This window comes from Delphinapterus leucas, chromosome 21 (genome assembly GCF_059928025.1).
Source record: "Delphinapterus leucas isolate spDelLeu-1000000601 "Yukka" chromosome 21, BTC_Dleu_Yukka2, whole genome shotgun sequence".
NCBI classification, from domain to species: domain Eukaryota; kingdom Metazoa; phylum Chordata; class Mammalia; order Artiodactyla; family Monodontidae; genus Delphinapterus; species Delphinapterus leucas.
In genome coordinates, this window is record NC_143149.1 from 6,274,800 (window position 1) to 6,280,456 (window position 5,657).

The 5,657-nt window shown below is 44.4% G+C and overlaps 1 pseudogene; it reads left to right on the forward strand.

Annotated features, from left to right (window-relative positions):
• Positions 1-1,944: 1,944 nt before the first annotated feature.
• Positions 1,945-3,697, forward strand: LOC111173354 (ferritin heavy chain pseudogene; annotated as a pseudogene).
• The last annotated feature ends 1,960 nt before the right edge of the window (positions 3,698-5,657 follow it).

The following is a 5,657-nucleotide window of genomic DNA, read 5'->3' on the forward strand; positions in this document are numbered from 1 at the left end:
GCTAGAAATCGACAGAATAAGAATTTAAAATGAGCTCTGCCCATCTCTGAATATCAAATAACTAAATATTCTAATCTTGTGGGTAGACACCAAAACCAGGTTTTACCTGTATATGTCACCAGTCAGATCCATGACCAGAGACCTCTCCCTCACAAACCTCCTCCTTTCAGCCTATTCCTACAAATACTGCCCATGCTCCTACTACATGGGAACCTCCAGTTCACTGACCTCAATTTCCAAAATCAGCCCTCACCTCTCCTCATTTTTACGGGTCAGTGTAACACACAATTACTCATTTCAGCATATACACACCAAGACCAACAATTCTAATGCCCCAACTTAGTCCTTCCCCATATCCGCTGAGACGCCAGTCCCAGATGACCCCAAATATCTCCTCTTCCCATGGCTGCATCTGTCACAGTTCAGGTTTAGGTATTGATCTGGTCTAATTACAGTGTCATATACCTCCCAAAGGCTTTGTCTAAATATCTGGCATCTTACTGTGGCTTCCTAATCACTCTGCCATGCTTCATTAATATGTCAATATTCTCTGTACCTTTCAAATCTCACAAATTCTCTTTTCCTCTTTTCAAAAATGGCTTCACTTCCTACTGCAGAGATGAATTAGATAATGTGAAGAAACAGTTCTGCTCACTGGCGTGAAATCTATACTTATTCCTGAACTCCAACTCATCAGTGTGTCTTCTCATGTAAAAACTGAAAAGTCGTCTCTATTCCTAACTAAATCCAACTTCTCCGGTTGTACCCCTTTTTCACCTACTCCCTCAAATATTTCATATTATAGATTAGAAACTGAATTTATTGTACCAGCAACCTCTTCATCACTTCCCCATCCATCTCCTTAAACTCATTTAGTCTCTACACTCTTGAAATAAAAACCAGCTCTAAGCCAGTTTACATCTCATCCCTGCCACGTGACCTTTCCCCTTCAAAATAAAACTGAAAAACAGTACATACTTGGTCACAGTATGGTGACAGTACATACTTGGTCACACTCCCTCACTTGTAAAAATCACTAATGATCTCGTTAATAAATTTTGATAAGATCACAGTTATTCCCCCGTAATTAAGTGCAATGAGTGTATCTCAACCTTTTACTTGGAACCAAAGCATGATCTCCTTTTGGGAACTTTCTCTCTCCTAGGATTATCTGACAGCTCAAATTCCTGTCTTTAAAATATTCTAGGGCTTCCCTGGTGGCACAGTGGTTAAGAACCCACCTGCCAATGCAGGGGACACGGGTTCGAGCCCTGGTCTGGGAAGATCCCACATGCCGTGGAGAGACTAGGCCTGTGTGCCACAACTACTGAGCCTAAGCTCTAGAGCCCGAGAGCCACAACTACTGAGCCCACGTGCCTAGAGCCCGTGCTCCGGAACAAGAGAAGCCAGCGCAATGAGAAGCCCGCGCACCACAACCAAGAGTAGCCCCCCTTTGACGCTACTAGAGAAAGCCCGCGCACAGCAACGAAGACCCAACGCAGCCAAAAATAAATAAATAAAATAAATATATTTTTTAAAAATATAAAATATTCTAGTCACTCCTTCTAGGAGTCCTTTTCAAGGTCCTCCTCCAACAGTAGTGTTAAAATAGCTCAAGGTTCAATCCTACCCCTTTTTTCTCTCCCCTTACAATATACTATCTCAGAACTCTCACAACAATCCTTTAGTTGCTTCAATTTTCCCTTTGTTAAATCTAAACTCATATCTAGAAACTCGTATCTAGATTCCACTTCTGAGCTATAATCTCCATGTGAATGTATTACAGGTGTGCAAAACGAAATATATTTCAAAATGAAGCCATTAACTCTTCCGCAAATAAAAATTTCTTCTCTTCTAGTCTTTTTTTTTTTTTTTTTTTTTTTTTGCGGTACGCGGGCCTCTCACTGTTGCGGCCTCTCCCATTGCAGAGCACCGGCTCCGGATGCGCAGGCTCAGTGGCCATGGCTCACGGGCCCAGCTGCTCCGCGGCATGTGGGATTTTCCCGGACCGGGGCACGAACCCGTGTCCCCTGCATCGGCAGGTGGACTCTCAACCACTGCGCCACCAGGGAAGCCCTCTTCTAGTCTTTTGAAGACTAGATAGATAGTTAGATAATGGTCCCACTAACTATCCAAGGATTAATCTTCGACACTACTTTTCAGAACCACACAAGGGAGTACTGCTGTTATCCCTACACTTAGAGCTATTGTCATCTTTCATTTTCACTCCTTTATCTACGCACATAGGACCGCTCCATATTCATTAGGTGTCAGCCTGAGATGAAATGCCATTTGTTCTGAGATCCCGTCTTTAAACTATAAGCCTTTCCTTCTCAACTAGTTGGCTTGAGGACTCTACATTTCCTTTGGTCTATTCATCTAATTTCTCACTATGCATTTATTTGTTTGCTCCTTTCTTCACTGCCAAGACCACCTGCAGAAAAATCACCTGCAGAATCTTAACGCAATTTTCTCTTTGTGATTTATGAATTATGAATAAACAGAAATTCCATGTACACAATCACCTAACCTGCCCTCAGAAGATTATGATAAACGGTCCCGCACGAGATTGAACATAGTAAGATGCACCCTTAAAAGTAAAACAAAAAATGATTATCTTTATATAGCCCCTCGGAGCTTTTAGCTTGCCTCCTGTTGCCTGATTCGAACTTGTTAAAAAATATTTCAGATAAAAACACACTGGCGACACTGCCAAGAAGCAAACATACTGGTGGTTATGGAGAGTTCATGTGTTAATATACAAATTAAGAAAAGCCGAGTCCTCGCGGAGAGTCGCCGCGGTTTCTTGCTTCAACAGTGCTTGGACGGAACCCGGCGCTCGTCCCCCGCTCCGGCCGGCCGCTCAGAGCCAGCCCTCGCCACCACCTCACGGCGCCCTCCCGACCGCCCCAAGGTCCCCGCCGCCGTTACAGCGCCGCGCAGCCACCGCCACCGTTTCACCTCAGCCGCCCGCCATGACGACCGCGTCCCCCTCGCAGGTGCGCCAGAACTACCACCAGGGCTCGGAGGCCGCCATCAACCGTCAGATCAACCCGGAGCTCTATGCCGCCTACGTCTACCTGTCCATGTCGTACTATTTTGACCACGATGATGTGGCTTTGAAGAACTTTGCCAAATACTTTCTTCCCCAATCTTGTGAGGAGAGGGAACATGCTGAGAATCTGATGAAGCTGCAGAACCAACGGGGTGGCCGAATCTTCCTTCGGGATATCAAGAAACCAGACCGTGATGACTGGGAGAATGGGCTGAATGCAATGGAATGTGCGCTACACTTGGAAAAGTGTGATTCAGTCACTACTGGAACTGCACCAACTGGCCACTGAGAAAAATGGCCCCCATTTGTGCGACTTCATTGAGACTCATCTGAATGAGCAGGTGAAATCCATTAAAGAATTGGGTGACCACGTAACCAACTTGCGCACGATGGGGGCCCCCGAATCTGGCATGGCACGGTATCTTTTTGACAAGCACACCCTGGGAAATAGTGATAATGAGAGCTAAGCCTTAGGCTGGCTTCCCGTAGCCACAGGGGTGACTTCCCTGGTCACCAAGGCAGTGCATGCATGTTTGGGTTACCTTACGTTTTCTGTAAGTTGTACCAAAATATCTGCAAGTCCTTTCCTTAGTACCATTCCTTCAAATAAAGTAATTTGGTACCCCCCCCCCAAAAAGAAAAGCCAACCAGTTTGCATCTCTCCAAGGATATTTAGCTATATCCTAAGTATGTAAATCACTACTACAAAGTTTCAGAATAACTGAGCCACAACTTATAAGTGATTTGAGTATAAATAAAATGTGTTTTAACTAATTTTTTAATGCAGAGGACACGGGTTCGAGCCCTGGTCTGGGAAGATCCCACATGCCACAGAGCAACGAAGCCTGTGCACCACAACTACTGAGTCTGAGCTCTAGAGCCCGTGAGCCACAACTACTGAGCCCGCGTGCCACAACTACTGAAGCCCGTGTGCCTAGAGCCCATGCTCCACAACAAGAGAAGCCACCGCGATGAGAAGACCGTGCACAGTAATGAAGAGTAGCCCCCACTCGCCACAACTAGAGAAAAGCCCACGCGCAGCAACGAAAGACCCAATGCAGCCAGAAACAATAAATAAGTAAAATAAAATTTATAAATAAATAAAACTTAGAACTGAGATGTCTCAGGCTACTGGTGCAGGAACGAAGAATACAAGATTCTGAAAAACCGTTTAAAAACAATCTACTGTCATTTTGAGTATAAGCTTTTGTTTCAAAATCAATATTTTCCCTCCATGTCTTTTTTTTTGACAATTTTATAAATTTGGGAGTGTCATCGGTTTATTTCAACAATTCCTGTCACACTGAGGTCCTGCAGAAGACCTGTCATAAGATGAAATTCAAAAGTATCTAGGGCTGTCATTGGGTCACACTAAAAAAGTTAATCATGGTAATAATTCAATTTGAAAACGAGTTACGCTGAGAAGCATTATTTTAAATATATGAGAGAGAAGGCAACTTCCTTTACAGCCTGCAAAGTGAAATCATAATAAATTCTGATTTGGATGTGAATAAAATATCAACATTTAAACATGGTTGGGAGTTTTAATACACCTACTCTTCAATTTTTCAATGTTTTTTCAACTACTTTCACTTTATAGAAAAACTACCCTGTAGAAAGTAATAAACACGTGTAGCGCTACAAACACTACTTCCCTTTCACCTGGGAACCGGGTGCGTGTTGACCAGGCCCTTCCTGTGTCCCCAAGTCACTCGACCAAACACCCCGGCTCGTCGTGGTGCTTCCACCAGCGTCCACACAGGTCCCTTCCTCCGAATCTGTAGCGGGATTTCCCCTCAGAAATGATCTTGAACCCGTAAAAAATACGACAGCGTGCTGTGATTTTCACCCCAAACCCCTCACTGAACGCATACTTCTGTAAAAGAAGTCTTGCTAAATCAGTGCACGAGAAAGTGAAGAATAAAACACTTGGAAAAGTTCACAAAACGGAAAGCACTTTCCCGCTCTTTGAGAAAAATACGTACCTTCAGGTCGGGTCTCTCCTGAGGAAACAAACCGCTTGCTCTCGGGGGCAGGCGGCGTCCTCGAGGTCCGCGGGCAGAGAGCGCATGCGCCCTATGTGCGTCACGTCACGTGGCGCTCTTGCGCCCTCTGCCGGCGGCCCGGCGCGGTACAGGATGCTGAGAGCTCGCTGTTTGCTGGGGAAGTGAGCCCTTCACAGGCTCTTGCGCAGTTAGCCTGGGGGTAACAGACACGTGAAGGGAGACGGCTAGAATAGCCCATGTGCTAATGGATGACGGAGCTTAACGTATTAAGCTATGTTGATAGCTTAATATTATAAATATTAATATTTATATTACTATGTTAATATAAACGATTATTCCTTATAGACATGCATCTATGTCTATATGTATATATGGATCAATGGATCCGTAGATGCAACTTAGGTGGACATACATAGGTCAGAACATACAAAAACTTCCTCACACTGTCAGCTGAGAAGCCAAGAAACAAGCACTCCCCTGTAGCAATGGACGCATTCAGATCTACGTTGTTGTTGTTTTTGAACATATTTGCTAATGAAAAGAAACCATGTTCCTTGGAGAAATAGGTCATTTTAGGTCTGGAGCAGGAAATGTAC